At 39.1% G+C, this 23,480-nt stretch overlaps 1 pseudogene; it reads right to left on the reverse strand.

Moving 5' to 3' along the window:
• Positions 1 to 14,624: 14,624 nt before the first annotated feature.
• On the reverse strand, positions 14,625 to 15,477 carry LOC114902349 (annotated as a pseudogene).
• Between the last annotated feature and the right edge of the window lie 8,003 nt (positions 15,478 to 23,480).

Consider the following 23,480-nt stretch of genomic DNA (forward strand, 5'->3'; position numbering starts at 1 on the left):
CATATGATATCACTTAGTGGTGGAATCAAATAAGTGATACCAAGGAACTAATTTGTAAAAGAGACACAGATTTAGAAAAACAACTTATGGTTACCAAAGGAGAACGTTGTGGGGAAGGGATAAATTAGGAGGTTGAGATGTACGTAAACACACTAATACAAACGAAATAGCTAATCAACAGGGACCAGCTGTATAGTTCAGGGAACTCTACTCGACACTCTTTAATAACCTATTGGGAACAGAGTCCGAAAAAGAATAGATAAATGTATATGTATAACTGAATCAACTTGCTGTACACCTACAAATCACAACATTGTAATTAAACTTTACTCCAGGAAAACAACAAAAATTAAATTAAAAAAAAAACAAGAAGCGATTATCACAGGCATTTGGGTGTATGTTCTGGTTAATTCCCCTGTAATTTACAACGCACAGAGGAGTGCAACTAAGGCTCTGGTTGCCCCAGTAACCAGTGTTGGGCATGAAGAAATCCCTCCACCACGCTGTGGTCATTTTCTTTAACAGCAAGTTAAAAACCAGGTCATTTGGGCACTTCATATTCACAAGCACTCCTGGGCTATGAATGACACCTACCCTCAAGAAATGTCCTGGGGTAGGTAATTGAAAAAGAAGTCAAAGACGGCAGCCTTTCAAGATGCCAATTTCAATAGGTAAATTTTACTCTCACCATTTAAAAAAAAAAAAAAAGCACGTGAAAATTTGTTCAACATAGCTAGCTAATTATTAGAGACACGCAAAGCGAAATCTCAACAAGGTATCACCTCGCGCCAGCCAGAATGGCCATCATCAAAAAGTCTACGAACTGTAAATGCTGGCAAGGGTGTGGAGAAAAGGCAAGCCTCCTACACTGTTGGTGGGGCTGTAAACTGGTCACAGCCACTGGAGAACAGTATGAAGGTTCCTTAACAAGCTAAAAATAGAGCTAGCATATGATCCGGCAGTCCCAGTCCTGGGCGTATACCTGGAGAAAACCAGAATTCGAAAAACATGCACCCCAACGTTCACTGCCACACTAGTTACAACAGCCAAGGCATGGAAGCAACCACAACGTCCATCGACAGATGAATCAATAAAGAAGTGGTACATAGAGACTACTGAATATTACTCAGCCATAAAATAGACTGAAGTAATGCCATTTGCAGCAACATAGTATAATCATCCCTAGGTCCATCTGTGTGAAGTAAGTCAGATAGAGAAAGACAAATATCATATGATATCACTTGTAGGTGGATTCTAAAAATTAATACCAATGAGCTGATTTACAAAAGACAGATCACAGGCTTTGAAAACATATTTATGTTTACCAAAGAGGAAAGGTGGGGTAAAGGGATAAATTAGGTGGTTGGGATTAAATATACATACTAAGACATATAAAATAGGTGATCAAAAAGAACTACTGTAGCACAGGGAACTCTGCTCAACATTCTGTAATAGTCTATGTGGGATAAGAATCCAAAAATGAATAGACATATGTATATGTAGAACTGAAGAAGTTGATGTTGACCTGCAAAGGAACACAACATTGTAAATCAATATTACTCCAACAAAAAATAAAAATTAAATTAAAATTAAAAAATAGGTAATGAGACGCAAGCTTTTGGGTGTTTGTTCTGGTATAGTTGACGCTAATTTACAACCCAGGAACGTGAATCCCACTAAAGCTCTGGTTGCCTGAGTAACCAGAGTTGGTCATGAAGAAATGCTGCCGCCTTGTGGCCGTTTTCCATAACAGCAAGTTAAAACCCAGCGCTTCTGGGCATGTAACACTCACAAGTACTGTGGGCTGTAAATGAACTTGCCCAGAAGAAATGTCTTGGGGTAGGCAATCAAAAATCAATTCAAAAGAGGACAGACTTTGAAGAAGCCAATTTCAACAGGTAAATATTACACTGTTAAAAAAAAACACGTGCAAAGACGCTAAACATCACTAATTATGAGAGACATGTAAGTCAAAACTACAAGGAGGTATCACATTGCACCTGTCAGAATGGCCATCATCAAAAAGTCTGCAAACAATAAATGCTAGATAGGGAAACTCCTATGCTGTTGGTGGGAATGTAAACTGGTCACAGCCGCTATGGGGGTTCCTTAACAAGCTAAAAATTGAGCTACCTATGATCTGGTAGTCCCACTCCTGGGCATATAGCCAGAGAAAACCAGAATTTGAAAAGACACTTACTCCCCGACTTTCACTGCAACACTATTTACAATAGCCAAGACATGGAAGCAACCAAAATGTTCATCAACAGGTGAATGGCTAAAGAAGAAGTGGCGCATGGGCACAATAGAATATTATTCAGCCATAAAAAAATAATGAAATACTGCCATTTGCAGCAACACGGGTCAACCTAGAGATGATCATACTAAGTGAAGTAAGTCAGAGAAAGACAAATATCATATGATATCACTTATAGGTGGAATCTAGTAAGTGATAAAAAATGAACTAATTTGCAAAAGAGAAACAGACTTAAAGACTTAGAAAACAAACTTACAGTTAACAAAGCTGACTGGTGGGGGGAAGGAATAAATTAGGAGGTTGGGATTAACATATACACACTAATACATATCAAATAGATAATCACCAGGGACTAACTGTACAGATCAGGGAACTCTGCTCAACACTCTGTAATATCCTATATGGGTACACAATCTGAAAAAGAATGGATATATGTATATGTATAACTGAATCAACTTGCTGTACACCTACAAAACACAGCATCGTAAATAAACTTTACTCCAATAAAAAAAAACTAAATATATTAAAAAAACAAGAAGTAATGAGACAAGTTTTGGGGTGTTTTTTATGGCACATTCCACTCTATTTTATAACTCAGGAACTCAAGTTTCACTATGGTTCTTGTGCCCCAGGAACCAGAGTTGGGTATGAAGAAATCCTTCCACCTTGTGGCCATTTACTGTAACAGCAAGTTTAAAACCAGTGCTTTTGGGTCCTTTAATATTCACAAAGACTTCAGGGTTGTAAATGACAGGCGCCCCCAATAAATGTCCTGGGGTAGGTAATGGAAAAACAATTCAAAACAGGGCAGACTTTCAAGAGGCCAATTTCATGAGGTAAAGTTTACTCACTCTGGTTTTTTTTTTAAAAAATGCACATGAAAAGATGTTCAACATCACTAATTATTAGAGACATGCAAATCAAAACTACAACGAGTTATCACCTCCCACCCGTCAGAATGGCCATCATCAAAAAGTCTACAAACAATAAATGCTGCAGAGGACCTGGAGAAAAGGGTGCCTTCCTGTGCTGTTAGTGGAATGTAGCCTGGTAACAGCCACTATCGAGAAGAGTATGGAGGTTCCTTAAAAAACTAAAAATAGAGCTAGTATATGATCTGGCAGTCCCCACTCCTGGGCGTATATTGGGAGAAAACCAGAATTCGAAAAGACACATGGTCCCCAACGTTCACTGCAGCACTATTTACAATAGCCAAGACATGGAATCAACCAAAATGTTCATTGACAGATGAATGGCTAAAGAAGTGGTACATACAGACAGCTAAATATTACTCAGCCATAAAAAAAGAATGAAATAATGCCATTTGCAGTAACGTGGATGGAACTAGAGATGATAATACTAAGTAAGTCAGATAGAGAAAGACAAATATCATACAATATCACTTTTATGTGGCATCTAAAAAATGATAGAAATGAACTAATTTACAAAACAGAAAGAGACCCACAGACTTCAAATATCCTTTAGGGAGAAAATTTTAAAAATCTATTACAGGTCATTAAATGTCAACCTGAAAAAAATAAGCAATAATTAACATTGTAAAGGTATTTATTCTCCTCCAATTAATCTGTACCAGGCATTAGCACACTAAACCTGCAGATCACATCCAGCCCACCATCTTCTTTTGTAAACAAAATTTTATTGAATGGCAAAAAAAGAAACCCACGAGACATCACGTCACACCTGTCAAAATGGCTATTATCCAAAAGTCTACAAATAACAAATGTTATCGAGGATATGGAGAAAAGGGAACCCTAGTACACTGTTGGTAGGATTGTAAATTGGTACACCCACTATGAAAACAATACGGAGGTCCTGAAAAAACTAAAAGTAGAACTATCATATTTGCCAACAATTACACCGCTGGGAATTTGTCCAAAGAAAATGAAAACACCAATTTGACAGGATACATGCACCCCAATGTTCATAGTAGCATTATTTCCAATTGCCACAATATGGAAGCAAACTAAATGTCTATCAACAGATGAGTGGGTATAGAAGATGTGTACACAATAGACTGTTACTCAGCCATTAAATAGAATCAGATTCTGCCACTTGCAACAACATGGATGGGCCTGGAATGTATTATATCTAGTGAAATAAGTTAGAGACACATGCTCTATGTTCTCCCTTGTATGTGGAATCTAAGAAATGCAAGAAAGGAATGTATACAACAAAATAGGAATAGACTCAGAGAATAAATTAGTGGTCACTGGTGGGGAGAGTGAAGGGGGGAGGAAATGATGGTAGTTTGTTTCTCTTAATCCAATACCCCTATGTAGAAAATAAACAAATTAGGATATATTGTACAACCCAGGGAAACATAGCCATTATTTTGTAATATCTTTAAATGGAGCATAATCTATAAAAATATTAAGTCAATATGTTGTACCCCTGAGACTAATGTAATATTGTAAATCAACTATACTTCAATTTTAAAAATCCATACAGTGGCTGAGTGGATTAAAAAAAGATCAATTATATACTGGGTACAAGAGATTCGTGTGAACTTTAAGGCCATACGTAGGATAAAACTGAATGACTGGAAAAAAGATATTTCATGCAAATGATAATTACCTGACTAGTCTATTATCAGGCAAAAAAGACTTTAAGTCAAACCTCTCACAGAAACAAAGGTTATCATATAATGATAAAGTGATTAATTCATCAAGAAATTGAGCTAGTATATGATCTGGCAGTCCCACTCCTGGGCGTATGACAATTATAAATATGTATGTATCCAGCATTGGAGCCTCTAAACATATAAAGAAAATATTAACACATATAAAGGGGAAAATGTGCAGAAATGAAATAATGGTAAGAAATGTCAATACCCAACTTTCAACACTATAGATCATCCGGACAGATTATCAATCAGAAACTTGAACACACACTTGATATCAAGTGAGCCTAACAGGCATATATAATACATGCCACTCAACAGCAGCAAAATTTCCATTCTTCTTAAGTACACATAGAACATTTCCTAGGATAGATCAAATGTTAAGCCACAAAAGAAGTCTTCAAAAATCCAAGAAGATTGAAATCGTATCAAGTAACTTTTCCAACCACAACGGTATGAAGCTGAAATTCAATATTAAGAAGAATAATTGAAAATTCAAGAACACTTGGAAATTGAACATCAAGCTTCTGAAGAGCCAATGCATACAAGAATAAATGAAAAGGGAAATAAAAGACATAAAGCAAACAAAATTGGAAACAAGAATAAATCAAAAGGGAAATAAAAGACATAAAGCAAACAAAATTGGAAACACAAAGTACATAAACTTATGGAATACAGAAAAAACAATTCCATTCAAAGAGTTGTATTTACAGTTATAAATGCATATATTTTAAAAGAGTTCTTGACGGGGGATCAAGATGATAGAGTAGGAAGATACTGAGCTCCCCTCCTCCCACAGACACACCCAAATTACAACTTACACAGAAATTACCTCTGTAATGACCTGAAGACTAGCAGAGAAAAATTTCCACAACTAAAGATATAAAGAGGGAGAAACCACAAGGCGGGTAGGAGGATTGGCAACACAGTCTAATTAGAGCCCACACCTGCAGCACAGTGACCCACAGTTGAAGATCTCACCACTGCATAGGTCCTCCACAAGGAGGGCAAGTTCTGAGCCCTCCACCAGGCTGCTCAGCCCAGGGTTCCTGCATTGGGAAGAAAAGAACACAGCGGGTCTGGCTTTGAAAACCTGCAGGGCTTACTTTCAGGAGAGCTGGAGGCTAAAGGAAACCGAGACTTTGCTCTTATAGGGCACACACAAAATCTCACGTGTTCTCAGTCCCTGTGCAGTGCTGGTGGTTTGAAAGACTCCTGGGTCAGACCTACCTGCTCATCTCGGAGAGCTTCTTGGAAAGGCAAGAGGCAGCTGGGACTCTTGCTAGGGACTGAGACATTGGCAGGCAACATTTTAGAGTCTTCCCTCTAACTGATTAGTATCAAAGGCCTGCCCCATCAACCACCATGCCTACAGCACTTCTGCACCACCAGGCCTCACAACCAGACACACTGGGGGCCTACCCTATCTACCTGTGCACCTGGAGCGCCACACAGCCACCCATAATGGAGGTGTGCCTTTCCTACCAGCACCCACGGCAATCACATAATGCTGGGCCTCACGTCAGTTTAGGTCAGTGTCCAACACCGCCTCCCAGCTTGTCCACAGTAGTTGTCTCTGCCAGAACAGAAAGGTGTATGAAGCCCAGAGAGGGGACACCCCTGGAACATCTGGCTCCGCTGGCCACAGGAGAATGTGCTGCTGGGCCCTATAGGCCATCTCCTGTATAAGGCCACTTCTCCAAGACCAGGAAAGGTAATGAACTGGAGCTAATGAATAGAAATGCACAGAGAATTAGGAAACATAAGGAAAGAGAGGAGTATGTTACAAATGAAGTAACAAGACACAACATCAGAAAAAGAACTAGATAAAACAGAGATAAGCATTCTACCCCCTCCTCACACACACCAAGAAAAGTGTTCAAGGTAGTGATTCTAAACATGCTCACTCAAGTCAGGAGAAGAATAGATGCACATGGTGAAAACTTCAACAAAGAGTAATAAAATATCAAAAAAACCCAAACAGCTGAAAAATAAAGTAACTGAGATAAAAACACACACTCTAGAGGGAAGCAACATTAGATTACATAATACAGAAGAAAAGATCAGTGATCTGGAAGACAGAGTAGTGAAAATCACACAAGCTGGGTAGCAAGAAGAAAAAAGAATTAAGACAATAGGTAATGGGACCTCTGAGGCAACATCAAGAATGTTAACATGAGCATGATAGGGGTCCCAGAAAGAAAAGAAGAGAGAAAGGGGCAGAGAACTTATTAGAGGATATAATAACTGATAACTTTCCTAACCGGGGGAAGGAAACAGACATCCAGGTCCAGGAAACACAGAGTCCCAAACAAGGTGAAGACAAACAGGTCCACATCAAGACACGTTATAGTTAAAGTATGAGAAATTAAAGATAAAGAGAGATCACAGAAGCCCTGAACTGAAAACACCTAGTTATGTGCCAGGTATTCCTGTAAGACTAGCTGCTGACTTTTCAGCGCACTTTGCAGACCAGGAAGGAGCGACAGGATATATTCCATGGGCGAAAAGGAAAAAAGCCTACAAAAAGAATACTCTACCAGCAAGATTACAATTCAGAATTGAAGGAGAGATCACGAGTTTCCTATACCTGGGACTTCCCTGGTGGCGCAGTGGTTAAGAATCCACCTGCCAATGCAGGGGACACAGGTTTGATCCCTGGTCCTGGAAGATTCCACCTGCCACGGAGCAACTAAGCCAGTGCGCCACAACTACTGAGCCTGCGCTCTAGAGCCCACGAGCCACAACTACTGAGGCTGTGCACCACAACTACTGACGCCTGCGTGCCACAACTACTGAAGCCCACACGCCTAGGACCCGTGCTCCACAACAAAAGAAGCCAGCGCAATGAGAAGCCTGTGCACCGCAACGAAGAGTAACCACGCTCGCTGCAACTAGAGAAAGCCTGCGCACAGCAACAAAGAACCAAGGCAGCCATAAATAAATATTTTTTTTAAAAAAGGTTTCCCAGACTAGCAAAAGCTAAATGAGTTCATCACTAATAAAGCAGCCTTATAAGAAATGTTGAAGGAATTTACTTAAGCTTAAAAGAAGTGTCATTAATTAGTAACAAGAAAACACACAAAAGTAAAAATCTCACTGAAAAAGTATACATATAGTAAGGGTAGTAGATCAAACACTTATTAAGCTTCTGTAAAGAATAAAAGACAAAAGTAGAATTTTTTTTTAAAGAGAGAGGGTCCAAATAAATCAGCAATGAAAGAGATGAAGTTACAAGAGACACCACAGAAATACAAAGTATCGTGAGATTACTACAAACAATTATACACCAATAAATTGGACAACCTAGAAGAAGTGGATAAATTCCCAGAAACATCAATCTTCCAAGACTGAATCAGGAATAAATAAAAAATCTAAACATAGCAATTACTAGAAATGAAATTGAATCAGTAATCGAAAAACTCCCAATAAACAGAAGTGCAGGACCAGGTGGCTTCACTCATAAATTCTACCAAACATTCAAAGGAAAGTTGACATCTATCCTTCTCAAACTATCCCCCATAATTGAAGAAGTATTGTTTCCAAACTTATTTTGAGGCCAGCATCATCCATGGATGAAAACCAGATAAAGACACTACCAAAAAAAGTAAATTACAGGTGAAAAGCCCTGACGAACATAGATGCAAAAATCCTCAACAAAATATTAGTAAACTGAATTCAACAATATATTAAAAGAACCATACACCATGATCTAATGGGATTTATCTTGCCAATGCAGGAATGATTCAATATATGCAAATCATTTAAGTGACAGACCAGATTAGCAGAACAAAGGATAAAATCATATTACCATCTTCATACCTCCAGCAAAAGCAGATGGCAAAATTCAAATTTTGATTTATGATAAAAACTCTCAACAAAGTGGGTATAAAGGCAACATACATTTCTATAATAAAGGGCATGTATGACAGAATCAGAGCTAACATCATTCTCAATGGTTAAAAGCTGAGAGAATTTCCTCTAAGAACAGGAGCATGACAAGGATCCTTACTCTCACCACTTTTATTCAACACAGTATTAATAGTCCTAGCCACAGCAAGAAGACAAAAATAAAAATTAAAATTGGGGGCTTCCCTGGTGGCGCAGTGGTTGAGAGTCCGCCTGCCGATGCAAGGGACACGGGTTCGTGTCCCGGTCCGGGAAGATCCCACGTGCCGCGGAGCGGCTGGGCCCGTGAGCCATGGCTGCTGAGCCTGTGCGTCCGGAGCCTGTGCTCTGCAACGGGAGAGGCCACAACAATGAGAGGCCCGCGTACCGCAAAAAAAAAAAAAAAAAAAAAAAAAAAGGGATCTAATTTGTAAAGGCCATAAAACTGTCACTGTTTGCAGATGACTTGATAATATGTAAAGAAAACCCTAAAGATTTCACCAACAAATTAGGATAAATAAATTCAGTAAATTTGAAGTATATACAATTAATATACAGAAATCCGTTATTTTTCCCTGCACTGATAACAAACTATCAGAGAAATTAAGGCAAAAACATTTATGATTATAATAAAAATAATAAAATGCCTAGGAATAAATTTAACCATGGAGGTGAAAGATTTATATACTGAAATTATAAGACATTGATGAAGGAAATTGAAGATGACATAAATAAATGAAAAGATAGCCCATGCTCTTGGATTGGAAGAATTAATCTTTTTAAAATAGCCATATTACTCAGAGCAACCTATAGAGTTTAAGCAATCCCTATCAAAATACCCATGACATTTTTCACAGAACTAGAACAGATAAGCCTAAAATAAATATAGAACCACAAAATACCCACATTGTCAAAGCAATCCTGAGAAAAAGACCAAAGCTGGAGATAGCATGCTCCCTGACTACAAAGCTACAATAACCAGTCTTATAGACAGAGTTAAAAAATTGGTGGTTGCAAGAGGGGAGGTGAATGGGTGTTGGACAAGACAGGTGAAGGGGCATAAGAAGTACAAAATTCCAGTTATAAAATAAAAATTGACAAGAATTTAATATACAGAATAAAGAATATGGTTCATGATATTGCAATAACTGTGGATGGGGACAGTTGGTTATTAAACTCATCATGGTGATTATTTTGTGATAAACTTAAATGCTGAATCATTATGTTGTACATCCGAAACTAACATAACTACTGTATGTCAACTATTCTTCAATTAAAAAAAAAAAAAAGAAAAGGAGTGCATGCCTGACAGCATTTTAACGGAGCCATTTCTTGGGAGTGTGTTTGTAACAAACAGCCTTGAGGAGTGAGGTTATGTGTCTCCCTCAGACAAGCAGTAAGCTTGCTAACCTCTCATTTTAAAAGCAATGGAGTCCTCAAACTCAGTGGAGTTCATCAATGTAACACAACTGAGTACACATAACACTCAACTGGATCCCTCTGTGTCATCCTTGTTGGAACTGGTGGGGGAGGGAAACCCAATACAATATTGTGCTCACGCTTGCTGTGCCATAAGTAATAAAATCTTTTGTCTCTGAAAAAATATCTCAAATAAAGAACCTAACTTTACAACAAAAGGAACTATAAAAAGAACAAACTAAGCCCAATATTGGCAGAATGAAATAAATAAGGATTAGCAGTTATAAAAGTAATAGAAGGACCTACTGCATAGCACAGGGAACTCTACTCATTATTCTGTAATGACCTATATGGGAAAAGAATATTAAAAAGAGTAGATATATATATATATATGTGTATAACTGATTCACTTTACTGTACACATGGAACTAACACAACATTGTAAATCAACTATACTCCAATAAATTTTTTTTAAAAAGTAATAAAGGGCTTCCCTGGTGGCGCAGTGGTTGAGAGTCTGCCTGCCGATGCAGAGGACATGGGTTCGTGCCCCGGTCTGGGAAGATCCCACGTGCCGCGGAGCGGCTGGGCCCGTGAGCCATGGCCGCTGAGCCTGCGCGTCCGGAGCCTGTGCTCCGCAACGGGAGAGGCCACAACAGTGAGAGGCCCGCGTACAGCAAAAAAAAAAAAAAAAGAAAAAAAAAAAGTAAAAGACCACATATATAGTAGAAAGATAATAATATTAAGGAGTTTTTTTGGAAAAAGATAAAATTGACAAACTGTTAGAATAACTAAGAAAAAGCGAGTATATATACATATATATAATATATATATATATATATATATATATATAAAGCCATTACACTGATGCCACAGAAATACAAAGGACAATAAAAGACTACTAAGTATTATGCAAACAACTTGAATTACATAGAAAAAAATGGACAAACTCCTAGAAACATACAACCTATCAAGACTAAGTAGTTAAGAAATAGAACATCTGAACAGACTAGTAATGAGTAAAGAGAATGAAACAGTACTGAAAAACCTCTCAATAAATAAAATCCCAGGACCAGGTGGTTTTACTGGTGAATTATGCCAAATATTTAAAGAGAAATTAAAGCTAAGACTTCTTAAATACTTCCAAAAATTTAAAGAGAAGGGTACACTTTCAAACCATCTTATGAGGCATTACTCCAATATCAAAACCAGATGAGGGCACTAGGAGAAATGTACAGATCAATATCCCTGAAAAACATAGATGAAATATACTCAAAACACTGGCACACTAAGTTCAACAGCACATTAAAAGGATCATTCACCATGATCAAGTGGGATTTATGCCTGGATGCAGGATGGTTCAATATATGCAAATCAATAAATGTGTTACATCACATTAAGAGAATAAAGGGAAAATATGGTCATATTAATAGATACAGAAAAATTATTTGACAAAATCCAACTTCATTTCATGAAAATTACTGTCAAGAAATTAGTTATAGAAGGAATATACCTCAACACATTAAAAGTCATATGACAAGCCAAAACTAACAGTATATTGAATTATGAATCATGAAAGCATTTCTTCTAAGTTTTGGACCAAGACATGGTTACCTATTATTGCCTCTTCTATTCAACATAGTACTGGAATTCCTAACCAGAATAAGTAGGCAAGAAAAGTAAAGAAAGTAAATCCTAATCATAAAATTAAAGCTAAATTTTCTCTGTTTGCAGATGACATGATTTTATAGCTACAAAACCCTAAACATGCCACCTCCAAAAAACTGTTCAAACTAATAAATAAATAAAGCTGCAGGATACAAAATCAACATACAAAAATCATTTGTGGCTCTATACACTAACAACAGAAACTATCAGAAAAGGTTAAACAAGTCCCATTTACAGTAGCACCCAAAAGAATAAAATACTTATGAATAAAGTTAACCAAGAATGTGAAAGACCCATACACTGAAAACTATAAAATATTGATGAAAGAATTTGAAGACGCAAAAAAATGGAAAGATCACCCATGTTAATGGATTGAATAAATTAATACTGTTAAAATGTCCATACTATCCAAAGCAATCTACAGAGTTAATGCAATTCATGTCAAAATTCTGAAGACATTTTCCCCACAAAATAGAAAAAGAAATCTTAAAATTCATATGGAACCTTAAAAGACCCAAAATATCCAAAGCAATCTTGAGCACAAAGAGCAAAGCTAAAGGCATCATGTTTCATAATTTCAAACCATACTACAAAGCATAGTAATCAAAGCAGTATGGTAGTAGTATAAAAACAGACATATAGAACAACAGAACGAAATACAGACCTCAGAAATAAATCCACATATTTACAATCCATTGATCTTTGACAAAAGTGCTGGGAATATACAATTAGGAAATAATCCTCTCTTCAGTAATTTAGTGGGAAACTGAATATTCACAAGCACAGGGAAGAAATTAGACCCATATCTCACACTATATACAAAAATTAATTCAAAGTGGTTTAGAGAATTAAATATAAGATCTGAAACTGTAAAATTAATAGAAAAAGATATAGGGAAAAAAACTTCTTTACAGTGGTATGTATGGGCAATGTATTTTTGGATATGACCCCCAAAACACAGGCAACAAAAACAAAAACAAAAAAAATTGAAAAATAGATTGCTATAAAGGTTTGGACTTCCCTGGTGGCTCAGCGGTTAAGAATCCGCCTGCCACATAGAAGCAACCTAAGTGTCCACCGACAGATGACTGGATGAAGAAGATGTGAACATATATACAATGGAATATTACTCAGCCATAAAAAGAAACAAAATTGAGTTATTTGCAGTGAGGTGGATGGATCTAGAGTCTGTCATACAGAGTGAAGTAAGTCAGAAAGAGAAAAACAAATACCGTATGCTAACATATATATATGGAAACTAAAACAACAAAAAAAAAGGTTCTGAAGAACAATAGGGGCAGGACAGGAGTAAAGATGCAGACGTAGACAATGGACTTGAGGACATGGGGAGGGGGAAGGGTAAGCTGGGACGAAGTGAGAGAGTGGCATGGACTTATATATACACTACCAAATGTAAAATAGATAGCTAGTGGGAAGCAGCTGCATAGCACAGGGAGATCAGCTCGGTGCTTTGTGTCCACCTAGAGGGGTGGGATAGGGTGGGTGGGAGGGAGACGCAAGAGGGAGGAGATATGGGGATATATATATATATATATATATATATATATGTATAGCTGATTCACTTTGTTATAAAGCAGAAACTAACACACCACTGTAAAGCAATTATACTCCAATAAAGATGTTAAGAAAAAAATCCGCCTGCCAATGCAGAGGACACGGGTTCGAGCACTGGGCTGGGAAGATCCTACATGCTACAGAGCAACTAAGCCCGTGCGCCACAACTACTGAGCCTGCGCTCTAGAGCCCGCGAGCCACAACTACTGAGCCCACACACTGCAGCTACTGAAGCACATGTGCCTAGAGCCGGTGCTCTGCAACAAGAGAAGCCACCGCAGTGAGAAGCCCCTGCTCGCCGCAACTAGAGAAAGCCCATGCGCAGCAACGAAGACCCAATGCAGCCAAAAATAAATAAAATAAAATAAATTAATTTTTAAAAAAAGATTGCATAGTTTCCAGGGAAATTATTTTTAAAAAAACTATAAAGGTTTGAACAGCAAAGGAAACAATTTACAGAGAGAAGAGTGTACCTACAAAATGGGAAGAAACATTTGAAAAACATATCTAATAGATAAAATACATAATATGCTCAAACAACTGAGTAGGAAAAAAACAACAAATCACCTGATTTTATTTTCAATGACACTTTGCTTTGCTTTAATATTTGTCTTTTTCTGCCTTTGAAGTGAGTTCTTGATTACAAAATATCAAATGACAGTCAAGGGCTTCCCTGGTGGCGCAGTGGTTGAGAGTCCGCCTGCAGATGCAGGGGACACGGGTTCGTGCCCCGGTCCGGGAAGATCCCACATGCCGTGGAGCGGCTGGGCCCGTGAGCCATGGCCGCTGAGCCTGTGCGTCCGGAGCCTGTGCTCTGCAATGGGAGAGGCCACAACAGTGAGAGGCCTGCGTACCGCAAAAAAACAAAACAAAACAAAAATGACAGTCAAAAATGCCAGCCACTGGCACAGGATGGAGAAGCCCACAAGTAAGGACATATAGCAGCAGGTGGCAGGAGGTAGGAAGTGATTGAAGCAGTGGTTACAAACGTTCACAAGAAGCTAAAACTATCCAACAGATTGTGCCCTAATGTTAGTACAGGTTAGACTAGTCACTACCTTGGTGCGTGGCCTCAGTATTTTTGGCTTCAGATTGTACATGGCAATACAATTTCTTCCAGTTAAGAGTTCTTGGCTTGCACCAATGACGGTAGCTGGAAGGCACCGGACCAGTCTATTAGTTTTTCAAAACGCTGTTGTAGACCTGAAAGATGTACTGGGAGACGTCAGGAGCTCTGCACTTAGTGACAGCGTGTAACTGGGGTTTCCTGGCTGGTCTACAGAGCTTGGCCAAAATCCAAATGCCATTAGTGAGCTTCACGGATTGATACAGAATGTCCTGGTCTTCCACATTCGTCTTGGCAATAGTATCAACATTGTTGTTTTGCAACTTGCTGAAAACAGTGTCAGCATTTAAATGACATCCCTTAATCTGAAACTGAAGTTCATTTTCATTGGGAATATCCTTCCATGTTGCAAGGAAGACCTGGTACTCCATTTTGCTGTCTTCTACAAAAAAGCACGTTGAGTGGGATGAGGCAGCTGAAGTAGAAGACATCAGTGTTGTTTTTCACAGCCACCTGCAGGTTGTTCAAAGGTTCTATCTTCACGAATGGGCCCAAGATGCTGAGAGGCAGGGAGCCATCAATGCTCTGGTTTAGCATCAGTGGTGTAGGGATGGCCAGAGGAGTGCTGGGGATGACACCAAACCTATTATTGTTAAACGGAATTGCCAAGTCTGTCATGTGCTGCAGAGCTCTGTTGGTGAAGGTCATTTCCATATAGATGTGCCCTTGGCGGTGAGTAAATATTCCCGAAATCTCCTTTAGCCTTTACTGCAGGCAGCCAGACAGCCTTTGAAGCCACATATCCACCAGGCGCCATGCCTATCCTCATGGAGAGGTCAAATAGGTCATTCAGACCACTGCTGACCACAGCAGGAGTAGGTGAAGGAGCAGAGGTTGCAGGCACTGATGATGGATGAAGGACTGTCCCACCAGACTATCTAGCCCTCCACCCAGGAGATCCATCTTTTCGAATTATAGTTTTCTCCAGATATATGCCCAGGAGAGGGATGGCTGGATCATATGGCAACTATACTTTTAGTTTTTTGAGGAACCTCTATACTGTTTTCCATAGTGGCTGCACCAGTTTACATTCCCACCAACTGTAGAAGGGTTCCCTTTTCTCCACACCCTCTCCAGCATTTATTATTTGTAGACTTTTTTAATGATGGCCATTCTGACCAGTTTAAGGTGATACCTCATTGCAGTTTTGATTTGCATTTATCTAATAATTAGTGATGGTGAGCATCTTTCCATGTGCCTTTTGGCCATCTGTATGTCTTCTTTGGAGAAATATTTATTTAGGTCTTCTGCCCATTTTTTTGATTTTTTTTTGTGTGTGTGTGATTGAGTTGTATGAACTGTTTGTATATTTTGGAAATTAAGCCCTTGTTGGTTGCATCCTCTGCAAATAGTTTCTCTCATTCAGTAGGTTGTCTTTTCATTTTTTTTTTACAGTTTCCTTTGCTGTGTAAAAATTGGTAAGTTTGAATAGGCCCCATTTGTTTACTTTTGCTTTTATTTCTATTGCCTTGGGAGACTGACATAAGAAAATGTTGGTACGATTTATGTCAGAGAATGTTTTGCCTATGTTCTCTTCTACAAGTTTTATGGTGTTATGTGTTATATTTAAGTCTTTAAGCCATTTTGAGTTTATTTTTGTGCATGGTATGAGGATGTGTTCTAACTTCAATGATTTACATGCAGCTGTTCAACATTCCCAACACCACTTACTGAAGAGACTGTCTTTTCTCCATTGTATATTCTTGCCTCCTTTGTTCAAGATTAATTGACCATTGGTGTGTGGGTTTATTTCTGGGCTCTGTTTCATTGATTCATATGTCTGTTTCTGTGCCAATACCATGCTGTTTTGATTACTGTAGCTTTTGTAGTATTGTCTGAAGTCTGGAAGGGTTATGCCTCCTGCTTTGTTCTTTTTCCTCAGGATTGCTTTTGCAATTCTGGGTCATTTGTAGTTCCATATAAATTTTAGAATTATTCTAGTTCTGTGGAAAATGTCATGGGTGATTTGATAGGGTTGGCATTAAATCTGTAGATTGCTTTGGGCACTATGGCCATTTTATCAATAATTCCAGTCCAATGGGATATCTTTCCATTTCTTTGAGTCATCTTCACTTTCCTTTATTAATGTTTTATAGTTCTCAGCATACAAGTCTTTCACTATCTTGGTCAGGTTTATTCCTAAGTATTTTAGTTTTTTGGATGCAATTTTAAAAGGGATTTTTTTTTCCATTTCCTTTCTGATATTTCATTTTTAATGTAAACACATGCAACTGATTTCTGTACATTAATCATGTATCCTGCTACCTTGCTGAATCTGTTTATCAGTTCTAGTAGCTTGTGTGGAGTCTTTAGGGTTTTCTATATATAGTATCATGTCATCTGCATATAATGACAATTTTACCTCTTCCCTCCCAATTTGCGTACCTTTTCTTTCTCTTTCTTATCTGATTGGTATGGATAGACTTCCAATATTATGTTGACTTAAAGTGGTGAGAGTGGGCATCCTTGTCTGTGTTCCAGAGGCTAAGTGTTTTTCACCATTATGTATCATATAGGCTGTAGGTTTGTCAGAAACAGCTTTTAGTATGTTGAGATATGTTCCCTCAATAGCCACTTTCGTTAAGAGTTGCTTGTGAGCTCCCAGAGCTCATAGAAGTGGCACCAAGAAGGAGGCTGCTATGGCAGCTCTGCCCCTCCCTTCACCCGCCCCCCAACAATGGTGTTTTGCTTCTATGGCTGGCCTGTGCTTCTTCTGCATACACCCAAGTTGGGCCGGTACCACACTCCAGCCCCTTCAGGCTGTCTTCATGCAGCCAACCCCAGTCCTCTCCCCTGGTTTTTCCTCTGAAGCCCCAGTTTTAACACCCAGCCCCACCCCACATACCAGTAGGCACACTTCTTGGGCTGGGGACTGCACAAGGTAGCACAGATCCTCTGTGCAGGTCTCTGTTTTGTCTGCTGCAAACGCTGCTGTGCTCTCCTCCAACCCTCTGAAGCTCCTTTTCTGCCCCAGCTGATCTTCTCACTGGTGAAGGGGCTTCCCAGGGTGAGGTAACCTTTCCTCTTTCACAGCTTCCTCCCAGGGGTGCAGGTTTTCTTCTTTTTTTTCTTTCATCCTATCTCATTACATGGAGACCTTTCTTGCACTTCTGGGTGTCTGAGATCTTCTGCTAGCGTTCGGTAGGTATTCTGTGAGGACTGTTCCACATGTAGACTTTTTCTGACATATTCATGGGAGGAGATGAACACCGTGTCCTTCTATTCCGCCATCTTGATTCAATCTCTATATGACTTTTTTGCCTTTTTTCTTCTACTTCAGGAAATCAGGTTATCAATGCCTGAAGGAGATTGACCAGAGGCCCAAGGACACAAGAAATATCAAAGTCATCACACAAACTTCAGCCCCAGAGCACCCCTAAAACCAAGAACCTGAGGAAGCAAAAGAGGGGACAAACTGACTTAAAAAGGACGTTAGTCATGTATACCACCTGCAAGAGTATATCAAGGGGCTTGTTTCCACTGATGTTGACAAGAGATGCTACAAAGGCACTTTAAGTTTCCAATATAATGGGTAGGAAAAAACTATTACCACATTGGCATTGTAATGTATTTTCCCCTGACCATCACTGAGGTTGTGTCCTCTTCATATGTAAAATGATCGTTTTTATTTCTTTTACTGTGAAATTTAATTCCATAGGTTCCAAATATTTTTATTTGTTTGCTTCTATTTTTTTCTCTTGATTGAGAGGGACTTCAAATATACTTTATAGTTGTGGTGTCTTCTCCCACATCCTTCCAAGCCAATTACTGTGCACACAGTCACTAAAAAATTTGTCAAGGAACTTGTTTTCACAGGTCATCCATCACTCAAGACACTTGATATGAGGGCCATCTGCCATACACAGCCTTACATCAAGAGCTCTGTACTGAGCTCTTTGCTCTCAACTTGTGGACCAGTTAAAGGACAGGATGAGGATATCGTTAAACCTCACAACCTACAGCGAAGCACATTGGTCAAGGCTCAAACATCCTTGCCAACAGGCCTGGGAGCTTCTCCTATGATGTTCCCCAGCTTGTCACCAAGACATCTGGTCTGGACCATGTCACCAACCACAGAGCACTGAAGTGTAGACTCAATGTGCAGACCAGAGAATCTCAAACATAAATGTGATCAGGACTCCAAACTCAGGCAGCAGGCAAGAGATCTGCCTCGGTCTCCATCCTGTTTTGCTAGATCTTCCCCTCCTACCTACCCCCTTCTCACAAAAAAGTAAGACTCAGGACCCTTTTATCCTCTGAGGATACTCAGAGACCTGATCTGTGGAATTATCCACAGCCTTTATCCTCTTCCCAGTACAACTGGACTTGGATTCACACAGGCACACCAAATGACCATAAGGACACCTGCCCCAATGCTAAGCATTGACTCCCAGCCTCTACCCAACTTACCTCACCTGAGCCCAATCCAGGCCTGCATTGTCCCCCAACCTCTACCATCTACACATGTTCCAGACCAACCCCTCAGAATTGTCTTCATGATGGGACAAGGGATGCGGGGAGGGCTCCAGGTTCAGAACACCTTTCATTTCATCCTCCTAAGAAGCCTTCTCCTACAAGTCAGATGTTTCACCTCTTAGAGGAACCTGGGTGATACTGACCCATGTCCCAGTCCACATTCTCCAGGAGGACCTTCTGGTCTCCTCTGAGGGGAGTGACCCGCTCTGCCCCAAGGCATGGAAGATTCAGCCTCCAGGCTAACAGGGCTCAGAGGCGACTACTGGAGTAAAAGAAAGAAGAAAGGAGCAGAATTTGTCTCATGAATTAGCACTTCCCCAGCTGTGGTTTATGTACAAATTTCAGAACACCAGATAATATTGAGAATTGCACAGCCCATTTCATGTAATGTTATGAATTGTGTAAATTTAATTTGTTTTAAATGGAGGTCACCAAACTGTCATATGATTTAGTAAATTTTTTAAAAATTTAAATTGTTTGCTGATCCTTTTACGACATATGTCATTATGCTGTACACCCACCATTTCTACAGTACTGTATGTCAATAATATCTCAATAGAACTGAAAGAAAAATAAAGGAAAATATTAGTAAATTAATAAGAAACTGAGTCAACACATAGGAAAATATTAAGTTATAATGTCAGTATGAAGCTATTAATTAATTAACATTTACTTGTATTCAGTGTGCAAGTGACTGGAATTTGGGAAACAGGATAAAATAGACACCTATGGGGATGAAAATTTCTGTGTTTTTTAAGCTGAGCCTTTCCTGAACCTAGAATTTTTGTCTCTGAAAGAGAGTTCTACTGAAAACCATAATAGAGGATATTGTCTTCATCTTATAAATTTTGGTTATTAAAATTCACTAGAAATTGTATTTGGTTAGTTTCTTCATGATAATGAGATCCTCTCAATGTTCCATATTGTACAGATACTTTCACTTCCAGTCATGTCTTGTATGGTTTTTTGGTTTTGTTTTGTCACCAAGTTTTATTGACTTGAGTGTAAAAGAGGATGTTAGTAGTCTCAGTGTAGTCTATGTCCCTAAATTGTGTCAGATTCAAACTCTTAGGCACAACTCAGGCCTCCTGGAACAAAAACTGCATTTTAACAATATTTTCAGGTGACTCACATGCACAATTTTTACTAAGTAGGGGAAGTATACTTATTCTCACTTTGCCAGCAAATTTGAATAACATGGTGATCTTTTAAAAATACTGATGCCCAGAAATACTATTTTACGGAATCGTTTTCAGTCCTGGGCATGGGAATTTTTTAATGTTTTCCAAGTAATAATGATGTGAGGCAAAGTCTGAGAATTCCTATAGGTGAAGAGCAAGGGAAACAGTTCCCTGACTTGTTCTGGTCTTTATCCAACATGGGAAGAAACTTTGACCTGGGTCAAGAAAGTGTGGGTGTTTTTTTTAGAGAATGGGATTGTATTAGGAAGGGCAAAGAGCCTAATCATTTTTCCATGTGAGAATCTGTCTCAGGGAAGCTTCTCTCTCTCTCTCTCTCTCTCTCTCTCTAGGATTTCTTCCCTTAGTGAGGAAGACTCCAGACGGCCTCCTGGTTGAGGTCTCAAGACCAAAGAAAAGATAAAAGCAAAGTAAAGGAAGCTCAGGTTGAGTTACTCAATTTGACTTGACTATATTTCAGGGAGGAGTTCCATCAGCATTAAGTTTGAATAACATGTGCTTCATGTCCCCCTTCAACAACAACTTGGCTTCATTCACAGACAAGTGTCTTTGTGGGAGGTGTAGTATACAGCACCATACATCAAGGGGACCAGGAGGAATCTCACCCATCTGTGCACAGGGTAATAGGCATAGAGACCTCAGTCCCAGCTCTGGACTTGGCAGTCATCTGTTAACTGGCTTCTCTTGGATAAAGCCCAGGGGCACCTGGAAAATACTATTTTAATCCATCACTCATGAATAAAAGAGGCTTTGAGGATATCCAGGTTTCTAGTAGAGAAGTGCTAGCACAATGTTGGAGGGGGAAAAAAAATATATATATATATATATATATATGTGAGTTTGGATACATTGGACAAAGTAAAGGGAATAGTTTCACTTTACCAACATCACACCCCCACCAAGATTGCACAATTTAGGGCCAAGAGAGATCTTCCTGGCCCATGATTTCCCCTGCAGGGGCAAGTGAAAGCATGTGAGTGAGCATGAAGCTTCTCCAACTGTGTGGGATGCAGCCAAAAAGGCCTGTTATTTTCTGGCCCCTTCCAGAGTGCTGAATCATGAACCGCACGACTGGGGGTGGGGAAGACGTAGCAGATAGGATTTTGGTAAGGCATTAATGTGCTGCAGACTCTACTAGCTGTATCACAGACTCCATCAAGAAGCCCATCCCTGAGCCAATAGGGAGGCCTCACCCATAGATCCTCCCAACTGGCCAATGGGCACCCTCGGTCCTCTGTAAATTGTACCAACACAAATCCTCACACTGTGGTCAGTTCAGCATGTGTGCTCCCAACCAAGGCACTGAGGGAAAGATTTGGCACACCGCCTGAGAACACACACAGGTAGATGGCTCACATCTGCAGGCCAGAGACAGACCATAAATTTCTGCATTAGCACCACCCTTAGGAGAAGAAAAGAGGGGCTGTCAGTAGCCAGCCTATTGTGTTGCAAGATCAAAAGACAGCACATAAGCTCGAGAATTCTGCCAAAGATGTGATAGGAACCGTGAAACAGGTTTATCCATAAAGGTCCGAGAAAGCTTCAGAATCTCTAGAGGGCTGACAGAAGGTGTTTCTCTCCTGAAGACAATTAGTAAATGCTGGAGGAGGTGGCTACTACTTCAGAAGTGAAAACAGCAGCAGAAAACCCCAAGAATATTTTTAAAAAATCAAAGTAATCTAATGACATTAAAGGATTGCCAGTCTTTCATTTATCAATCCCAAAGACTTAGAAATCTACAATCTACCTAATAAATAATGAAAAAACACTGTTTATAAGAAAGCTCAGTGAGCTACAAGGAAAGACAGAAAGACAATTCAATGGAATCAGAAAAAACATGAAGGAAAGAAAAATACAACAGACAAAAATTGTAAAAAAGAACCAAAAAAAAAAATCTGGAGCTGAAATGAATGAAATGAAAAAATTAACAGAAAAATTTATAGCTATGATAGTGTTTTAACAAATATGCAGATAAAATGAAGTACCTCATGACATAAAAATATGAAAGGAGAAGAATAAAAGAATGAAACACTTATAGGCATACAAAGATAAGTTGCTATTAGCATAAAATGTACTGTTTTAACTATGAGATGTTTTATGTATGCCTCATGGTAACTACAGAGCAAAGATCTTTAGTAGAATCACAAACATTAAAAAATTAAACACAGCATACTGACACGGTAAACCACCAACTCACAAAGGTAGATAGACACAGAGGGGAAAAAGAAACAATGGAGTTACAAAACAATCAGAAAGTAATTAATAAGATGGCAGTAATAAGTCCTTACATATCAAAAATCACTTTAAATGTAAATGGATTGAATTCACAAATCAAAGCCATTGAGTGGCTGGCTGGATAAAAAAATATAAGGCCCAATTATATTTTGCATATAAGACACTCATTTCAACTTTTTAAAAAAAAATTATTTGTTTATTTTTTGGCTGCGTTGGGTCATTGTTGCTGCGTGGCTTTCTCTAGTTGTGGTGAGTGGGGGCTACTCTCCATTGCAGTGTGCGGGCTTCTCATTGCAGTGGCTTCTCTTGGTGCGGAGCATGGGCTCTAGGGCTTCAATAGTTGTGGCGTACGGGCTTAGTTGCTCTGCAGCATGTGGAATCTTCCTGGACCAGGGCTCAAACCCATGTCCCCTGCATTGACAGACGGATTCTTAACCACTTCACCACCAGGGAAATCCCCTCATTTCCAGGGGAAGTCCCCTAAGCTTTAAAGACACGCTTAGGGTCAAGGTAAAGAGATGGATGACTATATTCCATGCAAGTGGAAGCCAAATAATGTGGAGGTAGCCATACTTATATCAGACAAAACAGACTTTAAGCCAAAAACCATAATAAGACACAAGGCAGGTCATTATATAATGACACAAGGGTCGATACATCAAGAAGATATTAACAATTGTAAATATATACACACCCAACATCAAAGCACCTAAATATATTAAGCAAACACAGATCTGAAGAAAGAAATAGACAATACAGTAATAGTAGGGGACTTCAATACTCCCTTCTCAGCAATGGATAGATCCAACAGGAAAACACTGGTCTATACCTTACATCAAATGGACTTAACAGGCATATATAGAACATTCTATCCAACAACTTGTTCTCAGGTGCACATGAAACATACTCCAGGAAAGATCATATGATAGGACACAAACATGTCTTAGCAAATTTAAGAAGATCAAAATTATACCAAATATCTGAACACAATTATAT

The sequence above is a fragment of the Monodon monoceros genome, unplaced genomic scaffold (assembly GCF_005190385.1).
Source record: "Monodon monoceros isolate NGI ecotype Baffin Bay Population unplaced genomic scaffold, NGI_Narwhal_1 Super_Scaffold_20, whole genome shotgun sequence".
NCBI classification, from domain to species: Eukaryota; Metazoa; Chordata; class Mammalia; order Artiodactyla; family Monodontidae; genus Monodon; species Monodon monoceros.